The sequence below is a fragment of the Mycetomoellerius zeteki genome, unplaced genomic scaffold (genome assembly GCF_001594055.1).
Source record: "Mycetomoellerius zeteki isolate Tzet28-1 unplaced genomic scaffold, Tzet1.0 scaffold701, whole genome shotgun sequence".
NCBI classification, from domain to species: domain Eukaryota; kingdom Metazoa; phylum Arthropoda; class Insecta; order Hymenoptera; family Formicidae; genus Mycetomoellerius; species Mycetomoellerius zeteki.
Window position 1 is genome coordinate 86,469 of NW_017257722.1, and position 27,785 is coordinate 114,253.

The 27,785-nt window shown below is 33.7% G+C and overlaps 1 long non-coding RNA gene across 1 annotated transcript in view; it reads right to left on the reverse strand.

Moving 5' to 3' along the window:
• The window catches only part of LOC108729156 (uncharacterized), a 108,543-nt gene extending 86,330 nt beyond the window's left edge, over positions 1-22,213 (reverse strand). Inside the window, exon 1 of the long non-coding RNA XR_001936920.1 lies at positions 20,661-22,213. This is a non-coding gene — a long non-coding RNA (uncharacterized lncRNA). The remainder of the gene's footprint in view (positions 1-20,660) is intronic.
• Positions 22,214-27,785: the final 5,572 nt, after the last annotated feature.

Genomic DNA, 27,785 nt, shown 5'->3' on the forward strand with positions numbered 1-27,785 from the left:
GAATTCTTCGGATCTGTCCTTGAATCTAAGTAGAGAGAATACCTATCTCGTCCATCGTCCATCGTACCGACGTCCTATCGTCGCTCCCTCGTCTTGTTATTTTAGACCTTTATCGCGTCTCTCCATCAAGCAGTTTCCTTTTAATCCTTGACACAAACTCAAGAAAATCGCATGGAAATTTCCATCGAAATTTACTGCTATCTTGAAACACGAAAAATTTGTTAACATTTCAGCGAAACAATTGAATCGTGTTAGACCATGTGAAACTAAATACGCGGACGGTTTTAATAGTTTCGGAACTCCGAAACAGTTTCTCTCAATTTATGACTCAAAATTGCTTACGTCTAATGTCCCGTCGTCACGAAACTATCGCGCAACTACGCTCTTCGTTACATTCACGAGACACCCCGTATAATACGACCGTACGAAGGTATGCTGGAATAGCTAAAGAAAATCGAAGGGCTCTATTCTTAGGACTGCGAACGACTTGATGTATATGCGTATACCGCGTGTCGTGAGTCTATCATGCGCACATATTCACGCATATATCACGCTCATTATAGGCGAACATTGTGTATACACCCTCTATGCCACGGATATTATTTATCGCGTATATTATATATATAGGCACACTGTGTCTATTATACGCGCATATATTACGTGCGTATTACGTGTATTTATCGCGTGTGTTACACACGTATATTACGCATATTATGTTATGTTTATTGCACATGCAAATATCCATCATGTCTTCCGTATGTAGGTGAGCACGTGGCGCTGAAAACTTTCTATTGTACAACTCGTCGTAGTATCGTGACGTCACGCCATAAATTTGTACCCGCCGGTTTCGCGTTTCACAACTAAATGAAGAAATATCACAAATTGGGACATGCCAGAGAAAGAAGAAAAGCGATGGAAACAATTAGTATGTCCGATGAATACAATTTGTAATTGAGCTCCAAATTGTATTTATTCAAAATTTTCACATATAAAAAAAAATAAAATCATATATTCATTCAAAATTTTGGGTTTTCAAAAAATATTTGTTCACAAAAAAACTATGAATATTTAACAAGTATTCATACTCATTCAAACAAAATATAAACTGAAAAAGAGAGCTACAATAAGCGCAATCGTTAACCTTTAACTATAACCGGCATTTTGATGAGTTTAAGTAAAAAAAATGAATTTTATTTATTTTTGTCATTGAAGTATTCAGATTTTATAAAGGAAACTTAGAAATTTTGAAAAATATTTTAGAAAGCAATATATTTTTTATTTATAAATATTTATTTGATAGAGAGCCATACATATTCCGATATAATTCCGATTACATCACAGTAATGTTATAAATACTTTATAAAATATCTTAGGCGCGTCGTTCATTATGGTCTGAGGACATTAAATTCCGAGATATATTATTCCCAATAAAAATGTCTTTGTTTAACCTATAGGTTAAACGAGAACGTCTATATCGTATAGATCGCGGACTAAGAGCACGGCGCAATTGTAGCCGCATTGTTTTTATGGATTTCTGTTTTCTCCTGTAGGCTTACAGGCTATGTACAGATAATACAGAGTAAAAGTGAATACGAAACGAAAATATTCGTAATCATATTCAAAAAATATTCATTCAAATGAAATGAAAAAGTATTTATTCGTTTCTTGACGAATAAAAAAAGAAGTGTATTTTCGAATGAGCATTTTCAATCATTTTTTATTCATTTATTCGAATATTAGGTATATTCACCGGACACACTGGAAACAATATTAAAAGTTCAAATAGGGCAAGTACCATATACGTACGTAGAATAGAGCGTATATAGTAAAATGTATAATTGCAACGATTATAAGATTTTCTCATAATTTGTGTTAGATTATCTCTCCCTGCAACTGTGAGTCAATTGTATTCACAAGAGATTAATACATGATTGATACGATGAGACATTTTACGTTTCGCAAAGAAAACAATGTATGTAATGTGCATTGAATTACAATACAATCGAAATAAATTCTGTATTATGGAAAACGGAAATTTCAATTGTTAATAATAAAACAGTAACAATATTATTTTTCAAATTCGCGTAGTTTTATATTTCCACCGTGTTGCTCAACATCGATGATCATATTCTACACGTTGCATTGACCCGCATAATAGCGTTTGTACTGAAAAAGACATTACGCGACAATTAAAATCTAATGGCGAAAAACGCGAAATTAATCAACCGACGCGTAGGCAAGCGTGTGGCTTATCGGTTTTCCATTAGGGGTTCGGCGTGAAACGCGTGCAAATCTCATGACATGCGCTCTCGTGGTAGGAATGCTTTCGGGAATGCGTTATGGAAATGCACGCATCGGTCGTATACGTCGACTCCACTACGTTACACACGCGCGAACTCGGTTATTCTATTCGCGAAGCCGAGCAAGCAAGTTTGCCGAGTTTACTCTTGTCCCGTGATACGTAGAACTCAAACTGCTTCCCAGTTCCTGAGAGCAATTACTATCGTCGACTATAATTACGCGACGATGAACAACGTGGTGTTCACGAGGGTCGAGCGCGACGCGTCGCGTCGGTCGCTAGATAAAACCGCGACACGCTACACTCCGAAGGGCAAAGGCCCTATCGCGGATTCTTTTTCTTTCTTTTACAGGCTAACTCGGAAAAAGAGGCAAGATTGGATTTATAACAATTAGAATCCGACGCTAACGAGCATCTTCGAACAATTACGAAGCTTCCGACGTGAAAACCACATCCACGTCAAGATGTAGAACTCGGAACGAATTTCAACGATGTTTTGCACTATACATAGAAATGAAAGAACCAAAATGATTTAATAAATATGAAAATGTAAGATATTTATTCTTCTGTCATGCAATTTTAATAAAATTATACATTTGTTTCAAATTTCCGTAAAAGAGTTATTCGCTCAAATAAGTGATCCTCCAGATTTACACACGGGAAAAAATTTAACTAGATCTGAAAATAATTTTGTTAGATCATCAAAATAAATACGTAGGAATGTTCCTCAAACACGAGAAATGTTGCAAAAAATTTTGATATTTTGACAACCAGATTGAGCGTTTTATACATTTATTTTGATAGTCCAAACAAAATTATTTTCAGATCTGTATCTAACTAAATTTTTAGATACTTCAGCAAAACCATGCCTTTTCAAAAATATTTGATATATCACAATTTTCATCTGGAAAATTTGATTTTGCTGCATTGATGAAATTGATTTTATCACAAATCTGACGTATCGATAAAACTGGTTCTAACTCCAGCGAGAATCTCGGAGAAGCTTAGCTGCGTTTACTGTGGACGTCAGATCGCGAGAATCCGCGACTGTGGAACTTTGTTCGCTGTCGCTCGTAGCGACAGAACCCGTCTAAGCCATGTTTGGTCACCACGCGAGCAGCCTCGGGCTACTGCTTCACGTTTGTTCTAGAAACGCACGGCGATGAGTTTGCGGACGATCCAACCGGGCAGTCCCGAACAAATACAACGCCCCGAGCGAGTAATTCCTGTGTGCTTCTATACATGCAAATGTCCTCGCCTTCAGACCCGGATCTGACATTCGGTTAATTGTTATTGAAACGCGTGACTGGCATGGAACGAGTTACTTTCCGTTACGAGCAGGTGGAAAATACTAATTTCCTATTGTTGAGTCATTTGCATACGAAATGTATTTTGGAAGTCTCGATTCTGTATATAAAGCGCGTGCGAATGTCTTTTACTAGTTAAATATTGTTAAACGTATCACGTCAAAAAGTGAAATGATTCAGTACTTTACTCTTTGCAAAAGGTTTGCCATATTTCAAGTTATACATTAAAAAAATATTTAATTGATAATTGGAATTCCGGTTAAAAATGGAAATTTTCCAGTTAAACTACTAAAATTCTAGTCGAGATAACCTGCAGAATTCTGATTGATATAATGAAAATCTTCTGGTTCCAACCAAATATTTTTCTCAATGCGAATGAATCTATTTAAAAAAACGGGAAATTATTTTTGATCGTGAGAAAAAGCAGATTTCTTTTTTAGTTGCGAAATAAAAAAGATTCGATATCGAATTTTAAATGACAATTTAAAAGTTCGGAAATGTTTTTGAATATTTGAACGTTTTGCAAATTTTATAAAATGCTTTCAATACTATTGTTTGTTACGAAACCAGAACAAACGATTGCAGTTTTAAAACAATACTGTTACATTTTTAGAAAATATAATTTTTAGTTACATTTTCAAGTATAATGTCATTAAATTGCGATGTCATAGTAATTTATTCCTTATCTTACAAATCTTGCTTATCTCGCATAGTCTCACGTCTATCGTTACATTACTTCAAGCAGTGTGTTTAATAAAGATATCCCATAGATAACGTATCAGTTTCAAATACCAGTTCGCATTAAATCGTAATATCAGGATCGATAAACTTCAAGATGCTGCAAATATGACAATATCTTCATCGCACTTATTCGCTCCTCAAACGATATCCGAACGGAAAATGTACTACTATCTATTGGCGTCTTTTAAAAATAGATAACACACGTCACGAGCACGCGTTATCGAGCGCAAGAAGCGTGTGACAAGCACGGAGACATCGTGATTCGAGAAATCGTTCGGTGTCGCGTTTCACTCGCGAGATTGCGATCAGCGGCATTGGGGAGAACGATTGCCGGTAATGATTCTTCGGAGAGGAAACCGTAGGTCTTCATGGAAAAAGCCCGATTGCAACGTGCTCCGAAATAAGAGAAAGAAGCAAGAGTGGAAGAGGAAGGATGAGACCAGACACACACATACGGAGACGCGGAAAGAACGTGGGGAGAGAGAAAGAGAATCGAGGGAAGACACACGCGCGCAAGAGGTGGAGCAGAGACCGACGTGTGATGCTGGATGAGGACGGGAGCCCAGTGGAATGTACAGAATGCATCCATCCAGCGCACCTGCTTGCAGGCTTCAGTTCTGACTGAGACGACTCGGATGCCTGCGAACAAGGATTCTATCCTCGTGTAGGTGACACTAACACGCCGTGAGATCGAAAGGTGGGAAGGAACAAGTTGGGGAAGGAGGATAGAACGATCGATTGGAAGGTGCGAGCGGATGGAACGGAAGGCTGCGGGAGACTCAGAGGAGATGAGCTGGGCCGCCAGGAGATCCAGAAGTTACAACGCTCTTCGTTCCACGTTGATAAGGTTCGTTTCGCGCAACGCGTTCTCCCGATGGACCAATCATCTGATCATGATTTACGACTTTCGTTCGTCATTCGCGGTTACGAATCTACACTCATTATATATCAGAAAATCTGATGTGGAAAAAAAAGGATTTATTAATAAATAACTAAAAACTTCTGATTCAGCAAATCTACAACCGTAATACGAGTATATGGATAGTTAGTTTTCTATATTAAAATAGCAAAGTCGTACAGCTGAATAAAATTAGTGATTGTAGATAATTATATTTGTTGTAATAGCACAGCAAATTTGTTAATACAGCAAAGATAACTTTCTGCGAAAATCAATCTAATACATAGATTAAAATTTTTAATAAAATGTGCTGACTGAAAATTGCGCGTATTTTATCTGCTATATAATAAAGAAAACTTGTTACATTAGCAATTTTCATTGTCGCAAAGAATTAACTGAATTAGCATAATGATAATTGCTTACAGACATAATTTCCTTGTTGAACCAAAAAATCTTACAATTAGTTATAAATGTTGAATTCGCGCAGCAAGCTGTAGTTTTGCTGAATCGCCTAATTTTTTTCACGCCCTATTTTTTCACGTGGACATATAAGAAGCTGTAAACGTAAACTTTTTAAAATTGCTTTAATGCAAAAAGAATTTTACTTATGTATGTCGCGTAAGAATTATGTAAATCATCGATATAACTCTGAATGTATAAATAAAACTACAATAACTTTACTAATTATAAAAAATAGTAAGAAATCGTAGCGCGCGAAAGAGACATCCTAGCATATTCCTAGAGTTAAAATCGTACCGCACCGTTTCGCACACCCAAGAGCAGAACACGCGAGAGCGAGAGAAAGGGGCGTTTTATCTGGCTGAGAGTGAGGCTTATTGACCTGCCGCTAGTCGCCGTGCCGGCCACACCGACTTATGGCCTTAAAGCGCACTCGCGACCTCGAAGAAACCGGCCGCAAAATCGCATTGCTCACAAATTGGATGGTTCTTAAACGTGTTGGAAAACTGCATCTACGAATTACGGGATTCTGAGGAGAATTTAAAAGAAAAAAGTATCCCGATAAAAGTAATCTAGCAAACGGTTTTAGAAAAATTTCCTACTCGAATTATAAGCGATTCAAAATAAATTTTATATGAATAACTATTAGTTAATAGGAGGAAATAAATAATTAACTACTAAGATAATAAATATGTACATATAGAAAATTAGGAAAGCGTAAAACTATAGCGGCATTAATTAAATTTTCTCTAAAAAGCTCGACTTCCAATTAATTAAAGAAACCATAGTAATAATATTCTTTGCATTTAATTTGATGTAAAGTATCTGATATAAAAATAAATTATCAATTTTAATTGGAATTGGAGACATTTTTCGGATGCATATGTTGAAAATATTACTAATTAAAGCTTCATCAAATTTAAAATACAAACAGCAGTGGATATTAAACTGGGTTAATTCTAATTGCACTTCGGAAAACTTCGCGATTCGATAGCTATTGAAAATTAAATATTTGTAATCGTTAAAATATAAAAATAATAAAAATTTGATCGAGTCTCTCTGAGAACATTTTGAGCTCATGAAGTTCATTCAAATATAATGATGTAAGTATTATATATCGACGGTGACGACAACTATTTGATTCCATTATCGCTTGTCCTATTAGATACGAGACACCGTATATATGATGCAACAGCTCTTTATCTTGCGGTAAACCCGGTTTTGACTTTCAAGCGAATACACTATCTTATGGCAAAGTGTACTGCGTTCAAACAAGTCGCTCGTAGATGAAGCGAAGCAAGGCAAGTTCATCGAAAGAGAAATAAATAGAGATAAATAGAGATAGAAAGAGATAAAAGAGAGAGAGAGAGAGAGAAACGCACTTTTCACATATAATACCGATTAAAATTCATGAGCCGCACAGTACATGAAAACGCTCATAATAGGGATCAGCGCAAGAAGCCTGTTTGCGCGCCTTTTGGAGAAAACTTGATGGAAATTCACGATAACATGTGTCCATTAATCAAAACTGAAGTACCTGCATTTTACAATTTTATTTTGCAAAATAATTGTATTTTCCAAGTAGATGTATGAATTTTATACTTTACATGAGAACACTTCGTCCGAGTAATCGATTAAGTATCTATTAGATTTTTACAACACGTTTCTGATCAGGTTTTAATGATTAAACGATAATCTCTCTTATCACCCATCTTGAGTAATTAGATTTTCCATAGGCGAGCTACATTTTGATATGAAAAATAGAGGAACATTACTGAAAAAGACTTTATTAATCATAAATTATCAAATTATTATTATTAAATTATCATGATTTATCTGTTGTTATTATTCATCAAAAATTAACGAGCGCGCGTAAATCACATACTTAATACATTTGAAAAAGCTAAAAATTTATATTTCATATAAACTTAAATTAGTTAGAATTTATTTCGTTCATTTTCGAACGAATTAATATAATTTTAACGAATCGGAGTGTTTTAATGGGCATCACTTCTCCGTACAGCTTGTTTTCTTTCTTACGTGCCTAAAAAAGTGAATCGAAACACGCAGTAGTCAAAGACGTGCTCGGCCAGACGGTGTCGGGCGCACGACGTTTTGATCCTTTTCGAAACTGCATTTAAGAGTCCCTTAAATACCTCGCCATGACCGATAAGGTGGAGTATAAACGTGGTGTAGGGCACAGACACGTACCCTGAGTATGTCGCGTGGGTGTTCGTTGCGAAGCACCATGGTCGGTTACGAGGCCCCAACTCTCGTTCGATCCGATCGGTGCTCACTGCATGCTTTTCACTCGCGTGTTATACAGAGTGACCAATGATATCGCGTGCAACAGTCCGACCCGGGCGAGTTAGTACATTCACGATAGGAAATAGTAAATAGTTGGCGGAATTATTCCGTCAGTCGACATGAAAAAAAATAATTTAATCCTAAAGAGACCTTTGCATGCTCAATATCATTAACACGAGCGATTTTCTTTTTAACGGATAAAATTCATCTTTCGTTTTTTGCTTTCGAAATAAAATGCGATGTTTGATTAAAATATAATTACTCCGTTCTACATATCATCAAATCCGTTATATTTTTTTAATTAATATCTTGTTACTGAAATGTTATTAAATTACTGCGACAATATTTATATTTTTATACAATTATATCGCTGATCTTTTAAACAATTTAGCATTTAAAATCTTTGTCACTTTGATTTCAAACGATTGTGGTTTTAAGCAAATTACAAACGATTGTATCATAGAAATCACTTAAAAATATCATAAATACGCCGCATATTTAATCATGACGTGTTAAAACCGAGGGGGTAACCACTAGCTGAAATATTGTCCCACAGATTACATGATTTCATATGATTTCATCTGATTACAAATAATTTTTTTCACTACATATGAAGTAATTTGGTAAAATATACGATTTTATTAAATATTATATAATGATTTCTCGTAGTTACTATGTAATTATCGGATTATACATAGAGATTTCAAATGAATTTTATAATGATTTCGAGGACTCTGTCCCACGATTACATTAAGTGGTTACCCCCTCGGTTAAAACCGTTATTAAATTAAGTGACATAACTCTCAAATTCCTCCTAATTGTATATTATGCTTACGTGTTTCATTAACAGCGAAATACGCCGATAAACAAAAATGCACGTGACTCAAGGCGTGTGCGACATAACATTTATCGTAAACGCGACCGACCTCGCGGCAACGATTACACGCGACTGACGAGCTGCAAAAATCGCGCACTTAAAAACACGAGGCGTAAAAGCTCTCCGCGCGTGCATTTTGCGGTCGCACTGCCGATCGCATGTAATGGCTGAGGCTCATTCGATAATAGTAGCGAGCCCGCGCGCGTTTGCATTATATCTTTAAACAACGTCAATTTCGTTCCCGTACCTGCCAGTTACCGGAGTCTAGAATCCCTCCGGCCCGTTCTTTCCTGCTCGATTCAGCCGTTCGATAGCCGGGCTTCCGCGATAGTTTCGCACGCGTGCATAATTCGTAATTGGCCACCGCTCCGGGACAGAAATTATCGACGCTGTGTCCGCGTTTATCTAAGCGAAGAGTGCAGATCTGCTTAACATCGCGTGTATAACTCGTCCAAAGATCAACATCGATATTTTGTTGTTTCATTTTGCACCTCGATTACCGTATTAGAATAAAAAATCTTGAGTCTAAATCCCATATATACTCTCTAAATTCTTTGGAATGGAATCTCTCTTCAAAGAGTGAAAATTGATGTGTGAGTGAAAATCCAGTCTAAAAAAGAGTGGATCAATTTTCAATCTTTAAGAGTGAGAGAGATTTCACTCTTCAAAGTGAGATTCATTTTAAAAGTATTAGAGAGTACGTCGAATTAATTATCTCGTAAAGCGGTAAAAAGATTGAAATACTATCAAGATGATTAACGCGAAAAAATTAAATCTATTTTGTAGTTTTAATACACAGATTCTACTGCGAATTGTATTCTGTTTATATTTTTATCCGCTTGTTCTTCTTCGATAAGGAAATGTATAAAAAAACGAATAAAAAGATACATGAAAAAACATAGCAGACTTGCATTGCCGAATGTGATTGCAAAGAGCGTAGCAACGGCCAAGGTACGTCGATTAAGCACCGCGTGTGAATCAAGCGTGAGCAAAGCTATCGGGAGACAATAAAACCGGCGCCTCTGCCAGAAACGCTCCTGGAATCCGGCCAGATCGCTTTGTGTCGCGAACTCGCGACTAATGGTCGTTGATGACATCGATTAACCCGAACTTACCATATTCGTTGGAGCAGAAAAGAAAGACAGTTTCGCCCAATTTATAAGACTTATATTTTAAGATTTTTGCAATTAAATCCTTCCTTTGAAACTCAATCTGCTTTAATTTAAATATTATTATTTGCAATTCGCAGATCGTCGAAATATAGGTATTATACTCAGCAATTCATTTTAGTCTTAATAGGATTTCTCTCATTTCATTAGATTTATTCTCACCGATCTAAATTTATATCATATATAATGCTTAATAGACAAATATCTCGAAAACTTGCAATTTTACTAAAAAAACATTCCAAATAAAAATTGTATAGTATACAGGATATATTAATATACAATGATGACGTCCCTCTCTATACATATATACCATACAACTTTTATTTGAAATATTTTTTGGTAAAATTGCATATTTTTGAAATATTTGCCTGTTAAGATTAAAATGGATTACTCAATATAGTATAGATATAAGTTATAATAATAATAACCAAAACAATTTCATAAACATAATAAATTCAAGTTCAGTGTATTCTATGTATGTTTATTTGTCGTCTAATAAGAATATTATTATACTTGTAGTAATTCGGCAAACAGAACAATTTCTGGCAGTTGAGATCAAGACATGATTCGGATAACACAGACAAAACAGTGTCAGTTGACATAAAAGTTAAAAAGACGAGTGCTAAACAAAAAATATTATAAATAACGTTCTCTTATTTTAAAACAATTAACATATAATATTTTTGATATAAATATTTTAATATTTAGTATACGTAAACGAATTATTAATGTAATGAAGATATAAAGAAGAAAAAAGTGTAAGTTAACAGAAATATATTATTGCGAAAAGATCTAGAAGTACTCTCTAAAAATGAATCAGTGACTTCAATGCTGCACTTTTCAATAATAATACACTGATTCACTTTCAGACAGTAGAAAGGATATAAATGTACTGAAATCACGTTAAAATCTAATTTCGACAGTAAAACAGCAATTTCGACCTACAATTAGCAGATCTCTAAGATTTTGAATCTTATTCCTAAGTTATACATACATATATAGAAATCATTATGTTTGTTACTATACTGTATAATGGCATACCAAAAATATCAAAAAATTATTTTCAATGCTATTTCAGAATGCATATTGCATTGATATAAAAATAAGGCGAAGACGCGAATATTTATATTCATATCTAACAAGGAGTTTCAAATTACTCAATCGTGAACTACATATACGATTATACTTTTATCTAATCAGTTGTTTTAACGATTAGAGTTCAAATCACAACATGGAGAACGAGCCATTTCCACCTCAATCATCTCAGAATCAATCTAACCAAAACAGTAACAACGAATCTTCTGATCATAATCGAAACAAGAATAATGAATCTTTGATCCCTGTCCAAAACATGCCTATATTAAGGTGCAATAATTGCGGAGATATAATACCGTTAATACTTGAAGATTTACAACGTCACATCAGACTTCATCGTTGGGGTAGCCTGCCAAAAAGAATAGGACATAACGAAGAATAATTTAGCATGAAATGATAAATCAAAATTTAAATAATGAAATTTACTGTTCACAGTGTAGGCGACTCATCATCATGTCAAATTGCCAATGATCCTTTCCTTTCTACTTTTTCATATTTCTTTCCAATCGATAATTCGTTAGAACATTTGTAAGTAGAAGCACGTGTTATAATATTTCTGATATCATAACTCGTGCGACGATGTTATCACTCGATTGTATTACGATAAGCTGATAATTTCATATAATGTAAATGTGCATTCATATATGTGTGTAAACGTTACATAAGAATGTTAGTTTGCCATTAGATTCATTCGCACAAAGCATGGATAAACATTTATTCATGACATTTTACATTACGAAGCTGACTTTGTGAAATGCAAATTTAAAAAATCAATCGCATGTTTACAATAGTAAATCGACGCGAAGAATTGAATGATGATTTTAATGATAATTTATGTCTATGGGGAATGAAATCATTGGGTATGTGAAGTTAGCACCCCAACTATAGTACTCAGGAGTTCTGATTAGAGTTCCCGTTTCCTCTTGACGAGACGAAGAGTTCTATGTAATTTATAACAAGAGTTCCGCTTAATAACTATTTTTCAATAATTTTTAAAAAATGGGGTGCTAACTTCTTATCGAAAATCGAGATCGAATAGTTCTGAGTAGCTTAATAGCTTTATTTTGTGAATACCTAGAGTTCCTGATACATAAAAAACAATTGTGACACGTAATAAAATTTATAAAAGAAAATGAAAAATTTTTGAAAAAAAAATTTTTTATACAGTAGTTCTGTCACACGTCAATTGTCATTCTACCTATTTCGAAGAGTTCTCAGCGATTAAAACCAACACAGACCCAAAAATAAAAGAGATATGTACTTAAAACGAAATTTGAAAAATTGGTTGCAAAAACACGTATCTCTTTATGTAGCCATCCAAGCTTTGAGCCCTAATACAGAACTCGTCGAGAACTGTTCAGAACTCTAATCAGAACTACTCAGTACTCTCAAAAAATTTTCGATGCCCTTCCCTATATAGCGTATCTCGGAAACCGTTGGTTCAATCACTTTGAGCTCTAATATTTTTCGACAGAACTCGTTGAGAACTGTACAAAACTTTAATCAGAGTTACTCTCAAAAAATTTTCGATGTCCTTTCCCATGTAGCGCATGTCGGAAATCCTTGATCCAATCGTATTAAGTCCTAACACTTTTCAACAGAACTCGTCGAGAACTGTTCAGAACTCTAATTAGAATTACTCAGTACTCTCAAAAAATTTTCGACGTCGAACTTAGAACATTTACAATGATGAAGTTCAAATCTCGGTTCAAATGTCGCGTATATCGGAAACCGTTGGTTCAATCGCTTTGAGCCCTAATACTTTTCGACAGAACTCGTCGAGAATTCCAATCAGAACCATTCAGTAATCTCAAAAAATTTTCGTCTATCATTGTAAATTTTCCAAGTTCGACGTCGAAAATTTTTTGAAAGTACTGGGTAGTTCTGATTAGAGTTCTAGGCAATTCTCGACGAATTCTGTCGAAAAGTATTAGGGCTCAATACGATTGGACCAATGGTTTCCGAGATGCGCTACTTAGGGAAGGGCATCGAAAATTTTTTGAAAGTACTGAGTAACTCTGATTAAAGTTCTGTAGTTTTCAACGAGTTCTGTCGAAAAATATTGTCGAAATCATTGATGTTATACGATAAAGGATTTTTAAAAGAAAATTTTTTTAAATTTATTATTAAGCTATTCTATTTAATACTATGTTGTACACATTAGTAATTTATATTAGAAATTTATACTCCTTTTTTAATTTATTGGTCTTCTTTTACTATACAATATGATATTGCCAATATCTAGTGAATTTAAAAAATAGATATAAAAAATAATTTTCTGGTGTATTTTATTTTTAGAACATGTGTCACGTAGTTAACATTTTACTTTGCTAAAATTAAAATTCAATAAATATAACATTGTGATATTTTTTATTTAACAAAATTAATTAAAAAATTGTTTTAAAACACATTTACATTATAACTAACAATCATTGGCATGACATGATGAAATGTAGTGTTATCAATGTAACGATAAATGTTATTGTTTGTATTCTCTTTTATAGCGCTAATAAAAAATCAACGATAAACATATCATTGCAATGGAAAAATTCATTCTTCATAATTTATGAAGATCGATGATAGATTGATCCCATAAATTATTAAAATACCATTTTTTCTTTTATTTATTGATGAATGTAAGATACATATTTTATGGAAAATCAATAAGAAAAATGTGAATTGGAGACAAAAATCCAGTCTTAAGTTCTGGTCTTGGTTCAAGAAGCGCAAAGTTCAAGATCTTATCGCGTCATAGTTATCATACGAATTGTACATCCGTTTCATGTATATTCATTACATGTCTTTAACGTTATTGGTATTAATTACATAATTGATGTTTATGCAAATAAGCGCACGCAGATGGAGAAATATTTAATGGTCGCTTTGGTAAACGAGAATCTCCAATATCTGTAACCGCAAAGACGCGACTTCCGTCAAGACTACACATGCAAATACGTTTATTATGTATCTTTATCGCGATTGTCGCTTATACAAATCAGCGCCAAACTATCGGAATTAATGAAAATTATGAAATGAACATACTAATATATAAGGCGCCAAGAAGTTATCGTTATCTGAAAACTCAATTCAGAATTTGCGATGAATTTTATGAACTTGCAGAGTCACATTCCGCTATTCGCAAATATAACTTTAATCTGTAGATCTGTAGAGATACCTACACTACTTACTCTTAAATTACGCTGGACTGGAAACGTTTTACGTGGCAAAATAAAATATTTCCATATTTAAGGATTACATAAAGTATCTACGTAATCATAATATTGTAATCATAATAATAGCTGTTTTGTACATTCTATTGTTAAATACATTATTCCTGCAGAACTAATATCAGTCGTATAATTCGTAGAGAAATGAACTACTCTAACATCATACACACACACACACACACATACATATATACATATATATACATATACATACATATATACACATATATACATTATATACATTCACTCTATTATTGTCATTAAAATAATGAGTGTTATTGTAAAATAATGAATGTTGTGAATCAACGGTGTTGGCATTTTCGAAATGGTAAAATGCAAAGCGATTCAAGTGAAAGTTAAACAGGAGAGTCGTCATTGTTAAAATATATCGAACCAATCGAGAAAGTATTCCGGATGAGTGCTGGCTCGCGTGACTGCAGCCTCTTTCTCTTATCGACAGAATCAATTTAGAACTCATTGTAATTCTTCGGAAAGGTAATGCGATCGTTCGCAAAGACTGAAGTTTTCTGAACAAAAGTTCGATTGCAGTTGGTTAAAAAATAAGATTTTATTATGCACATTTTTGACCTCAACCCAAAGCTAATTCACGAATCCAGTATGTAAAGCGAAAATAATCAATGCTTAAATATTATTATCAGCTAGAAAAATATCTAATAGGTATTTCTTTCTCCTCACCGCGTTGTTAATTTATCTAAACTTACGAAGACTACCATACATTCCGGTAGCACGATAATGACTTACTGCTCTTTTATGATAAATTATCGTGACATTGATTACTCTTGTATCTGCGAACGAAACGTACGTCATGACAATCACAGCCAAGTAAGTTCCCGAAAACGTTTCGTATCATGAAATTTTCGTCTTTCTCGTCTCTTCGATCTTCTTCTCTGAGACGTTTCTTCTTCTCTTTCTCTCTCGTTTCCTTCTGACTCTCTCGTCATCGCGTCGTATCTATGGGTCGTTGATATCATTCGCCTCGTGTTTTCTCAGATAACGTGCATGCAGCGGCAGTCTGCGAAACGCGCGGCACGCACTGCGCACCCGTGATAATAATTATTGACAGATGCGACCGACTAATGCGGCTTTCGTCTTGCTACCATACCACTCACAATGACTTATTTTACTGATGAAAACGCTGTACGCTTCGCTGTATGAAGTCAGTGATAAATCAATACGAGATATAGAAACTGTTAAAAATTAATATCGTAATTTCACAACAACAAAATATTATATGACAACTCCTAATGATAATTCACATATTATATTACAGAATTGAATTAGGCCGGTATTCATAGTCAGATCTTATATTTAAGACCGTCTTAAGTTCTGCCTTGAGGTATCATGAACCAATCAGAGAGCCGCATTGGCATCTTAAGACATTACTTAAGACAGTCTTGAAATAAGAATTGATTATGGATACCGGCCTTAGTAACGAAATCTTAATAATTTCGAGTAATTCAATAGCAGATTCATGTGTGTTACTTCAACTATTTCTTTCAAACTCAAAATATAAACTGTTAAGGGAACTATTTATTATAAATCCTATTATAAATGCGTAATTATATGAGGATTTAATATATTCCCTAATTCTGATTTTATATAGTAAAACGGATCAATGATTTAATGTACGAAACAGTATACCTCCTTGTAGTATATACTAGATATATTGTAGATACTTTACACACCAGCCGTTATGAATCCTGTATCGTGAATAATTAAAGAGCCCGAAGCAATACGGTGGTAAGTCCCACAAGGGAAAATCTAGTGAGGCTCATGGCTTATCTCTGTCTACAGTTCGGTTATAATATCTCGCCCAAAATATTCTCACATTCAATTTCAATAATAAAGCAATAAAAAGTATTATGAAATAATATTTAATCACATTAAAATTGAATTTGAATAATTTTTACTGGATCCTTTAATTAAAGAGATAATATGCCAAATTTTATGAATTTTAAATGAAATTTAATATTTCGTCTGTTGCAATTTTGAATTTACTTTTCACTCTCGATCGTTATAGAGAGAAAATGTCTTTCGAGTTAATTATAATATATATTACCTAATCTCTTTCCTTCAAAAAAAAATTAAAAAACACACTTCTTAATACTCTCATATTACAAATTAAATTACGGTATAGTTTTTTTGGCGTAAGTAATTAAGGAAGATAAAGCAACACATTGTTTTTTAATACACGTCAGACACAACGTGACAGATAAAATATATCTCGTATATAACTCTTTTAAGTCCCTCGAGAAAGATGCATTTTCGTTACAAATTCTCAGCAGGATTGCAGCAAACAATCTTTTCACGCCATGTTAGATTTATAAATGTTTGATTCATTTAACTCGTGCTTATATATGCTGTAATGTAAAATGAATCATTTTATTTATTTTAAAATTTCGTCAATATTAATCGATAAATTCGTACTTTAAAATGAAATAACTTTGTTCAAATTTTAATAATGCCCAGATAGCACGTATATTAAAGTTGAGACATAAAACTTTTAGATAATTTTTTTTAATTTGGACCAAGTTATCTCGACCGAGCCAAAGTTATTCTATTTTATGCAAACCGAAAACTGTTAAAAAGAAAAAAACATAAAAAAGGCAAATAGCACTAGCTTGATAAAAAATTAATTATACTAATAGAGTTAATTTTATGAATCATGAAAAAACTTGACTTTTGAATTAGCATAACATACATATATAAAACATTTACGTAATTTCTTCTTAATATATTTAAAGAGAATTAATAAATTATAATTAAAATAATGATAATGATATGATGGTATAAATTATAGTAACATTGTATGTAAAATTGATTCAAATTTTCGTCATAATTTAAATGATAAAATGTAATTGATTCACAACGCAACGAAACTCAGCATCGAGCTGATATTAAATATTAAAAAGTGACTCATTCGACCTTAATATTCATGACGGAAACGTTTATAACCCGATTTTCATCGCTCGATTTTAATACACATTGCGTATTCAAACACAAGCGTGAAAGTGGGAAATCATTTTCCATGACTCATTACACGAGAAATTGCATGTCGCGAATATCACCGCGAAAAGAAGAACTCGTTTTTCTTTCGAGGACTCTATGATTCTAGAAACGCAATAAAAGCAAATACGAGCAGAGAAAAAAATTAAGTAAAATGTTCAGTGACACTTTTCTCGTAGCTGGAGACAAACTTTAATAAGTACTGTTTTTCATTCTTATGAAAACAAGTCGCGGGCTTTCGAGCGGCAAGATAGTGCCATCTTCTCTCGTTTGTTTTTCCGTGATAAAAAGCGAAAGCCTCGCAAATCAAGTGACTTACGGAAACGGGAAAACTGTGGTTTTGTATCCGAAACTGATGAAATTTATACTTCAGGCTTACAACGGAATACAAAGTAATTTTGTTTAAAATATTTGAAAAAAAAATTTTAAACGTCGTATATCTTATATAGATTGAGAAAAGAAAAGTTTTTTTAACAAGTTGCACATGCTTTTCTAAAACAATTAGTATAAAAGCAATATGAAAATCATTAGGAATTAAATTGATGCAATAGACTGAATTATTCCGAAAAAAAGTAAATAAATAAACGATAGACGATACCTAGATGCAGAAAAAATATTATGAACACCCACATATCTTCTCGTTAAATGCAATCGCCATAATGCACCCGTTCCGGAAGTAAATTAAGGTTCAACGTGCGCTATGCGTGCATTCATTCATGGAAAACCATCTGCTGCAATTTGCATTATAGTCATCTAATTTATAATACGCTATGTCATTACATCAAGTCCACTGCTGAATAACGATTATTCATTATTATACAAAACATTTCGCAGAATGAAAATTGGCGAGATGTGTATTCTCCTTTCAAATTTTAAATTCGTTCTACAAAAAGCTCAATCAACAATTTAATTATGATGTTATTTAAATGAAAATCAAAGAGCCGACAAATAATGTTTCAAGACGTTTCTAACGTAAATAAGAAACGGAAATTTGTTTAACGATTAACTTAAATTTTCAACTTTGCTCAAAGAGAAATTTTAGATTACATAATAATTTGAAGTTTACTTTATAAATTTCATTTCACGAGAAATAATTTCGAGCTATTAATACACAATACATAGAGAAAAAATTTGTAATAGTCTCATTAAATAGGCACGTGTAATTTGCTTTTTTTATAAAGATAATATTCATTGGAAATATTTTTGCAACAATAAATTAAATACAACAAAAAAAGAAATATACCAAATGCTTTTTAAACGCAGGAATATTTGATGGATTTAGAACCTCATGGGTATTTATCTATCAATAGCTATAGTGTTTTGCAATGCATGATGCACTGTATGCCCCCGTGTTCGTTTTGCTCGCTTACTAATGCGCGCCTCCATTCACTATGCATGTTCATTTCACAAAGCGAGTCAATCGTTTCGCGGAAACGCTAGCTTCGGCAAAACGCCAGCAATAAATTCTATCTAATGTACTCGTAATTAAATTCATTCGCAATATATTTAAATTCACTCACTGTAAAGAAATGATCATTTGCCAAGTACCGTGCTACCTGCTAAGAATCATTATACAACAAACTTCTTTGAACGCATGATTACCTTGAGCGAAGGAATGGACATCTTAATGTGAAAAGAATCCAATATCAGTGTATCTTTTGTTCTCAGAATTACAGATACCGTAATACCAAATATATTTTAAATCCTAGTAAGTTTAATACAATACTTCAAGATTGTTATATTAAAACGAATTCGATTTGCTTATATAAATGTCGCTTCTTCGATAAAATTTTATAATATGTTTCAAAAGAAAATTAATTCTTCAAGTTTGTCTAAAATTTGTAGTAAGTGTATTTTAAGATTATTATCAAGAAAATGTGTTTGTTAAATATAACCGTTACTTAAATGAAAAAAAGTAAACCGAGTAATCACTTTTTCTGTTGTTAGTAGTAGAACAATATTTTTCTGTATGCACGATAAATGCATACATAAACTTACATGCGGATTAAACTGTCGGATCTAAAGAACTCTGGATAATAATAAGTTTTTTCTAGGAGATAAGCTTGACTTTCGGGGGTGATGATACATTACAGCGCAGTTTCTGAAATTAATGTAACGGGAAATGTGAGGTAAGTGAAAAAAAAAGCTTGCCTGTTGCTGAAATGGACAAATATACGAATGCAGTACAAGGAGTTATATATATATATCGAAAGTAATAGTACAATAGTAGCTAGTCATTCTGCGCTCTCAACATTTGCGTGACAAACGTACGCGACAATATTGTGTGTTCAAGTCGACAATACTGATCACCACAATGAATCAACTCCCCTGATGGTGTTAGGTAAAATGTATTCACGTATAATAACATTTTCGCGGATGTATTTGCAAGTGTAGTGCTACGTACATTTTATACATGTACGCTGATATACAAATACATATTTAGTTCGTCGACTTTGAATATGCATTTTCGTCGATACATTTTGTTCGATATTTGCCCAATTTTAACAATAAGACAGCGTGTTTTGTTAATATAACTACTCGAAAAACAAACTATTACGTTTCCATCCTCAAACACATTATAATTCACTTGTCAGCCTTTTCTACCTTTAAAAAAATGTATTTTCTTTTATAATACTTTTTTTTTTTTTTTTTTTTTTCGAATCGAATCCTAATTTTTCTAATCAATAAAATTCGAGAAGTTACTCCTTTCGAAATTTCGTTTTGAATTTCAATGCGGAAACGCGTACTTCGTACTGGAGACCTCATAACAAAGTTTTTATAATATACGCTATCTCATTCTAACTTACTAAAGTTGACAAAAACGACAGGCTAATCAAAAGTTTGTCATCTCGTAGCTAAACTTTGTATAAGGATTGTCACAAATTCTTTATCCTAAAATTTCATAATTTTCTCTGATGCTTTCAATAATATTTTAAAAGTTTTTGCAGTTTTATCCTGATTTAAAAACCGTTAAATATTTTGTTGAGAGATCAATTTACACAGCAATGTAAATTACTATTAATGTTGCTGACACTGCTTGCATTTTTAATTGTTAAGTTGGTTGTACTTCGAAACTGCGTAGGTGTGATCTACGCATATTAAACTTCTTTAAAGTCAAGAATTTTAATTTGTTTTGCATAATTCCTTGACTTCCAGTTTCCTTGACTTTTCCCTGATTTCCAGTTTTGTGGCAATCTCGTCTGTTACAGGATCTCTACTTCACATAAAACGGAGAAGAAATCGAGGCGATTTACCTTTCTCGAACGCCTCCAGCGACGAATCGTCCTTCCGATGGGCGTCCACTTGCAACTTCCTCTCGCGCAGCAGTGCAGTGCAGCGTGTAGTTATACCGGTGCAGTCGGTCCGTGATAAACAAAAACACAAACTCACGGCTAGTCCGATCTCGTTCTCTCCAAGAGGTGGCGTGTCTCTTTCGCGCGCGGCGGTATCAATCGCCCGCTGATTCTCCTTTTTCTTGCATTCGCTCGCGAGAAGATACGCGGCGCGAAGCGAGCGAGACTGCGGCCGCAAAGTGCGAGAGAGGAAGAGGCAAGGCAGACCGCAGAAGTGGCGGATGGAAAAAGCGCGTGCGAGAGCACGCGAGAAAAGAAGAGAGACGAGGAATGGTATAGCCGAGAAAGAGGAGGCGAGAGGGGAGGGGAATGAGCAAAAAAAAGAGGCAAGTGATACTACGCGAGGAGGGACAGTGATAAAGAGCGAGCGAGAGAGTTTCCTGGGGCGACAGCCGTGCGTCCAATCGGCGCCAATAATCGATCTGCTCGCTGTCGATTTCGCGACGGTGCCTCGCGATATGCGTTGCCGTCGACGTGTCGGGTCACATCGTCACATTTCTGCCGCCGCGTCGCGTGGCGCGAAAAACGGAGCGCTCCGAAAATGATCCTTGAAGGACGTGGTGCGCGAGCGCGAACGCGCGTCACAACGGTTGCAATCGTCCTCCTCCTCCTTCCTCCTCTTTCTCCTCGTCCGCCGGTATGTTCCTGCTCAGGATCCGATCGAGCAGACACTGACCCCACGAGACGACGTCGGTGCGAAGAAGAGAGAAGGAGAGAGCAAAAAAGACGGGGAGAGGGAGAAGAAGTACGAGGAGGAACGAGGAGTAGAGGCACGAGGGAGAAACGGGATAGAAGTCGAGAGAGAGAAAAAGAGAGAGAGAGAGAGAGAGAGGAAACGATAAATAATGCAGCAGGAAAGACGGAGAAAAGGACGGAGGGAGCAAGAAAGTACGTACGCGGTTTGTTCGAGTCTTCACTTTCGTCGCGACATTTTTCCCTTTCGAACACCCGCGGCTTTTAAAAACTGCCAGTCACGGAAACCGAAGAGAAGGAAGATGGAACGTCTTTCCGCTTATCGTTGCGCGCACTTGGTTTTTCAAATTTCATGCATGTCCAGACACGCGAAAGTAATGCGCAACGTTATCATTCGATATACGCATATCGAGGAAGAGAGAGAGAGAGAAAGAGAGAAAGAGAAAGAGAGAGAGAGAGAAAGAAAAACGCTGATCGTCGTCGGCAGCGGCGACGATGCGCGATGACGGCGCGCTCGCGGAAAGTAAACGTGACAACTCGTATCGCGCGCGCCTGCTTAACATATACTGAATACGTTTCGTCCGGAGCGCTCCGCTATACTGGAGCTCGGCGCTCGGCTGCCTTCGGCCGTTCTCGACGATCTTCGGCCGCGCAGACGACCGCGACCGAACCGACCAACCGACGCATCGCCCGGCTGACGAGACCCGCGCTGTCACTCGATCGCTGACCGTGCATCGTGCGGGTCGACATACGACGCTCCTTTGCCCCCATTCCACTCGCTCAGATTTACCTCGCTGCCTGTCAAAACATCACGCGCTTTTTCGGGAAAAGTTCGTATTTGAATAACGATAATATATGGAGGGTGTGAGCGATAATGGTGTAATTTTAAACCTATCCATTTAAAGTCATTGATGCAGTCTACATAAAGAAAAATATCATTTTGTTGCGAAGAAAAATGATTACTCAACTTTTTTCTGTTAAATAACGGTTATCTTTAATAAAGAATATTTTCTTAATAATAATCTTAAAACATACTTATTACAAATTTTAAAAAAACAAATGATGTACATATTTAAAACAAAAAATTATTTTAAGGATAAATACGACTGCATAAATGCCATACATAAATATAAAGAAATTATAATCGGTCAAAGTTAGATGTTATGAATATAATACATATTCCTAACTTTAAATTTAATTATCTCAGATATAATTGTGCGCCGGAACGTTCGGACATTAACCCATTAAAAAAATTTATTTTCTTTTGAAGAATATTATAAAATTGATCCAGAGAAGAAGCGACTTTATATAATAAGCAAATTGAATTTGTTTTTTTAATTTAATAGATGAACTTACGATAGATTTGCGAATATATGAACTGTTAAAATACTTGAAGCAAGAGTTTATTATTTGTGTACAATATGTATTCTTCTCTGTACTGAAGCAAATATGTTGAAATAACAATCTACATAATATTGAATTTTTTATAGATAAATTAATTTTTCATAATTAATCTTTCTTTATTTTAAAAACAAAATGTTTACTTTCAAGTTTAATTAATAATTTTAAAATATTAATATGCTCTTTTCTGCATTATAGAATTTAATGCATTTTCTTAATTATAAATGTATTTTGTGATTAATAAACAAAAAAAACTGATATAAGAAATTAATTCTCCAAGACTATCCTTACACGAGAATAAGATTTGTCTGAAAGTTTATAACTTTCAAAAATTATTTATAACTCGTAATGATTTAGTAGTGATAAATTTACTCAAAGTAGTGATAAATTTTAGTGATTAATTTGTTAATTAACAAAAACATTCAAAAATATCCTCATGTATGTTTACTTCAAAGCTGTATAAGTGTTGCTCTTAGTTAAAATGATTTAAATTTTACTTTGTCGTTACATCCTCTCGAATAATTTATCGAATGAAATTAATTCTCGCTGTTTATTTTTGTGAAAGATCAAAACACTAGCAGGAAAAATACTTATCATAAAAAAATATTCGTATAAAATACAATCATTGTAACAACATACATCGGTACACACAATATATATTGTTACACAAGTCGGATATACGCGATACATTGTGATACATTAACCGTGCGTTATTAATCGTCGTTACTAGACACGGTGCGACAGTTTAAATCAGTTTCCACCTCATTTGAAAATACATTAAAACAACAGAACCGTGTCCTGCAGCATCATTAGTTTGACAATCGTTCACTTGGAGAAACTGTAAACTCGCTTAAAGCGTGAACTCGTTAAAGTTTGAAACACTAAATTGTTTTACAAATACATAGAATCGTAAATCATTTTAACATACAATATGATTTTATGACCTTATTCGGAATGATATTAATTTCTCGTTTAAAATAATTTAATATTAAACACGATTTTATTATTCAAGATTTGTAGTAATTTAAATACGATTTTATAATTTTATTATTCAAGAGAGAATCTTTAATCATCAATCGATCGTGTGTCAGCCGCGCATATTTTAAATATTGTCAAATTTTTTATCTTTGTAAGTTTCTCGCCTCATCAGCACAATTTTATTGATGTTAGTGATACGTTAATATGATATTCCTCTATCACTATATGCATAAAAGCAACTCCGGCACATCGAGGCATTGTAAAGCATTGCATATGCGTTCGCGTGTATACATTATGCAAATTGATTCCATCGATTGGCCACCAGACTCACTGCGCGAAATATAGACTTGTTGCACGTTTCAAAAGCTCTATCCTGGTCTCTAGAACATGCTCTCCCTGTAACTCGCATTTACCACGCAATCTCAAGAAAATCATATTAAGAAAAAACAAATATGTTAACAAGTCTTACAGCAGCGTCTATTATGATACTTTACAAGCGTTTCTAGAACGTATTTAATTTGCATTTCAATTCGAATTGTAAAAACGAAAGAATACAGCGAAAAAAAACGTACTAAATTTTAATAAATATTTGTTCGAAATAATGACATTTACTTAGGGAAAAGAAATATTTACTGAATAAAAAAATTATATTTAAAAAAAAAAATCAAATTAATGGTTTTTATATCAAATAAATATATGTTTATATTTAACAAATATTAGCTAGTATTATTCAAATAAATATTTATTAAAATCTAGTACATATCTTTCTCGATGTACCTACCTACTTGAACGTAAAAATTGAAATTGTACTTTTATTTTATTATAAAAGTTAAAAGTAATAATTATAAGAAATTGGAAAGAATAAGGACAATAGGAGTCAGGCGCAGAAGACGTCGCGCAAATAATACACTCATATATATAAAGCGTAAAACTTCTTTATTCTACTAAACGCGCTTACATGTTTCGGCTCACTTTTGAGCCTTCTTCAGAGACAACATAAACTAACATATATAAACTGTGAATAAAAGTTATCTTGCCATGGTGAGCTCCCCTACATCGAGAATTTAAATGCCAGAAATTAAACCCAAATAAGAAAGAAAAAAAAAGAAAAAAGAAAGGAAATATTGGAAATATCGAAATAGAGAATATGGAAAACTAATTTACCAAAAAACTTTAAGATTATAATTAATTCTCTCGAAAATAAAGACGCTCACAGTGATCACAAAGCACCATATCGCAAACAATACTATTATAATAATTAAAAAACCGGTTCTTGATATGTTGGCCAGTCAGTATCAGATACAGTGAATCACTTTTAGATTTAGCTAGTATTTTTCAAGATTACAAATGGGAAAATCTAACATTAAAAGGTTAATCAATTCCAAGAAAATAAAAGTTGGAAAGTAATCAAAAATCACGCCAGAAAGACTCATTACTGTGTACGAGCGATACTGACTGACTAATAAGTGAGTAATAATTATATTAAAAATCTCAAATTTTAAACGTTCAAAATAAAGAAGATTCCACACACACACACACACACACAATGAAAATTAATTAAATAATTCATTTCTATAATAAAAGAATCGTTAAAACTTCCTGGCGTTATTTACGCCATTAGTGTGTCTTATTTTCCTATGATGTGTCCGTCATGAATACAAACGCGTGCTATTTCAATTTGATCGATTCATCCCGTTTTGATAGCATTTCTCCGAACATTTCAATTCTGTTATCGATTGCTAGTCGCGCGCAATTCACCACGCGCAATTCGCTAAACGAACGGCATTTTCTCCGAGTTTACAGACGATTAAGAACTGTCGTAATTATTTTAAGAGGCTTCTTCGTGGGAGCGGTGCTCTTGCCGATTGCTATGTGTCGCTAACGACGGCGCCACTCTTCTCGCTACTAATGTGAGAGTCATTATGCCTAGAATGTGAGCACTTTTCACGAGATTATCTAATGCACTTTTATTTGACTTGAAATATTTACACATAAACGAAATGAAGACGAATGACTCGTCTTAGTAAAAAAAAATCATTTGATAGAAGCTACGAATTATAAAATGAGATGTCACTAATCAAACAATGATATTTGTCTTTTGATATCTTTTCATTTTTCTTGCATCCAATAGACACAAATGCGCAAAATAGTTTAAAATAAGGTGAAAATCAGCAGCAAGAATAAATTTTTCAATTTAGTTTAGAATCGATTTTTTTCTTGAATCGAAAATTTTATCAAAGATAACAATTTATCACGTTTTAATTTCTATCATTAAATACTTCGGCTTTTATCTTCGATTTTTAAATATAATGAATAAAAAAAGATGGAATGTTAATTAATATATCTTTGATTTTCCCACGTTAGTTTATTACGTTTTGAATTTAGTATTAAAATAAAATTATATTGATTATAACTCTTTTATCAAGTGAATTTTAAATATCGAAGAGATGGCACGTGTTAATGCAACAAGGAAAGGAACAAAGCCGATGACGCAGATCTTTTTGTACTGCTTTCATTTTTATAGGCACTAAAAGGACGTATATATTTTATTCCATCATAAAGTCTCCTAAATATGCTGTGCAAGCGCGAGGGATAAGTTTCCCGTGAAAAGTCAGAGGAAAAAAAAGATTAACGAGAAAAGTGAGCAAGAAGACTAACCATGTTTAAATGCTAAAGGCATAGCGAAGAGTAGCTATTACGATTCGCAGTAAATGATAGGTAGAACGACATTATCGATCCTTATCGCGAGCTCGACTTTACTAAAGAGAGCAGCAAACCGAGCGGGTTTTGCTCTGCTACCGGTTACCCAAGAATCCTACAGGATGATAATGAGAGCCCACTATCTCATGCCAAGCTAACCATAATTAGCTCGTTGGTAATACATGGTTGTCGTCGGTGCGATTAGTGCCGTCTTCTTTCACGAGTCGTCTTGTCGTATCGCAAATTGCCGGAATTGGGTAACTGAATACGAGTTCTCTGATTACAAGCGAGTTTTTAGCAATCTTTCTAAACTTACATCAACATAGATTTTTCGTACATATATATATTATATATTATATAAATATATATATACATATATATGAATTAATAAATTCCATCGTAATTATTAACAGAAATTTTTCGCGCAAGTTTGAATGAGATTTTAAAAAATGATGATTCTGTATTAGGATTAACACAACTTATGACAAATTTTATTTAATTTACGGAATACCGCCTTTTTCAAATTATGATACGAATCGGCAATTGTGATTTAATTAATCGTAATAATTGGATATCGCAGGATTTTAATAGAATTTAATTATAATGAATATTGGTAAAATGCGTTAAAATAACAATTAATGAAATCTTGCCGATGCCTACAGCAATATATGAATAAATTAATATAATGTATTTTCATTGTGCAGCAAAGTCCATGTTGAAATTATTTTGCTCCGTATTAAGAAATATTCGTATTTATATTTTTAGAAGAAATTACAAAGGAAAATGATAAAATAGAATATATAAAGTTTATTTTAATATTGTAATGATCTTTTTGTTTGTATATCATCCAATATCGTTCTGAGTTCTTCATCTTCTAAGCGTCCTTCGAGACTCGGAATGAGAGCTTTCGCCTCCTCTGGAGTTTCAGGACACAAGTTGGCTAACGAAGCAATTTCGAATTTGTGTAGCTTCTTTTGCATCAACAAACTGCAACAATATAAAAATATTACATTTCATATTGTATTTATTTGTACATTTCATGTGTTATAACATATTACAAGCATTTTACATAACATTTTGTTTAAAATTATTTATATATGTATATATATATATATTATATAAGGATTGAGTAGGAAAAAAATCTAACAACTTTAAATGGACCTAGCATTGAAACCCTTTATCCGATTGAAACAATTCGAACAGTTTTGAAAAGCAAATTTAATTTCTGATTAAATAAGGAAATAAAAAAAATTT